This window comes from Pecten maximus, unplaced genomic scaffold, assembly GCF_902652985.1.
Source record: "Pecten maximus unplaced genomic scaffold, xPecMax1.1, whole genome shotgun sequence".
In the NCBI taxonomy this organism is placed as follows: Eukaryota; Metazoa; Mollusca; class Bivalvia; order Pectinida; family Pectinidae; genus Pecten; species Pecten maximus.
The window spans coordinates 1-1,626 of NW_022979735.1; the positions used below are offsets into that span (position 1 = coordinate 1).

The 1,626-nt window shown below is 30.8% G+C and overlaps 1 long non-coding RNA gene across 1 annotated transcript; it reads left to right on the top strand.

Annotated features, from left to right (window-relative positions):
- Nucleotides 1-21: 21 nt before the first annotated feature.
- On the top strand, nt 22-958 carry LOC117319149. The gene is made up of 2 exons (XR_004530617.1): nt 22-332; nt 419-958. It is a non-coding gene; the product is annotated as an uncharacterized LOC117319149 (long non-coding RNA).
- Nucleotides 959-1,626: the final 668 nt, after the last annotated feature.

The following is a 1,626-nucleotide window of genomic DNA, read 5'->3' on the forward strand; positions in this document are numbered from 1 at the left end:
AATAGTAAGACAAGTCTCTCTGTTAATGTTTTTAACGGAGTTGTCTACATACATATCAACAAGAGGGAGAAAAAATACTATCTCCCGTTGACATTGGATGAATTTCAGGATATGACAGACCTCCGAAGTAGCCTGGAGGATAACTTACATTTAATTAATCAGGTAAGTGTCATTTCTATAAGCAGTATAATGTTTATCATCAATTTATAGCTAGTTTTAAACAGTGTATTGCACAACACCATTCAATTTCCCCACAGGGTCAGAAACAAGAAGAGACAAAACAAAAGGAACTTGGCAAACAAAAGGATGAGCAACAGGACGATGTGAGACACGTAAGTTGGCTGCCAAATTATGAACACGCGTAAATATATTATTTATTAGTGTTCGTGTTCTTATTTACATTTATTTCTTACCACAGGTGGTTGATCGAAGAATGCATCCATATCGTAAGAACCCGTCTGGAGCGGCTCATAATTACGCCGAAGAATTTGAGCAGTATCTATCGTCATTTCAATGAGTTATCTCCCTTCGCTCACTACAGTATATATAAATTCAAGCAGTATCTTCAAGCTATAGCTATACGAGTTATCGCTCTTTAGGTGCATTTTTATTTTACAATACTATCGACGTCTCTTCAGTTATGTATCAAAAACGTGTCGTTAAATCTATCATTGATTTGAACGGTGATGTATTGTTGAGAGATAAATCACACTATTCAAATAGTCTCTGTTTCCTTAGTATCTTATTCGGATGTCACGAAGTAGACATATGTCGATCAGTCATCTACCGTAAAGTAATTACAGCAATACAGCTACGGTATCCAGAATTTAGAGACGAAACTCAATTTTTCATAGATAGCATAGTAGAGGTAAAGTATGGGAGAGTTCGTTCCCATATGAAAAAGCTGAAGAAACACCGATATTATTGTAAAGTAGAACTCAGCTTTTCAACTTATGAAGAAGAGACGACATTAGATTCTATATCAGAATGTAGAGTAGATTGAATAAGAACAAATAATTTGTTTGCTACATTTTTAATTATAACATTTCTATTGACAAATGAATACAAAGTACAACTTATAAAACATAATGATATAATATCGCATTTGTAATGGGTATAGGATCTTATTTAAGAATAATCTGAAACTATGTTAATGATACACTGTAGTATACATCTCCCATACTTCAGAATTATATGGAATCTTATAATGATCTCTCTCATACTTTCAGAATTACAATGTTATAGAATCTTATAATGATCTCTCTCATACTTTAGACATCTAATGTGTTATGTATATATAAACTTTGTGACCTTTAAATGATGTCTCTCATACTTCAGACATGTAATGTGTTATATATCATGTAACCTTTAAATGATGTCTCTCATCCTTTAACTTTTCTTTTGGAACTTCTTTAGTATTACAACAATTTTTTAACCTTAAGACTTAAACTTTTTTCAGTTTTTATTTTTTTTTTAACTTTATTAAGTTTTTTTCTGATTTTTTTTTTCTACGAGATAACCTTTAATATATATATTTGCATCTAAACTATTAATATTTTCTTTTCAGTTTTTATTTTTTGTTCTCCCAATTTTGTTCTACAATTAAATTTTTCTGTTTGTATTAAT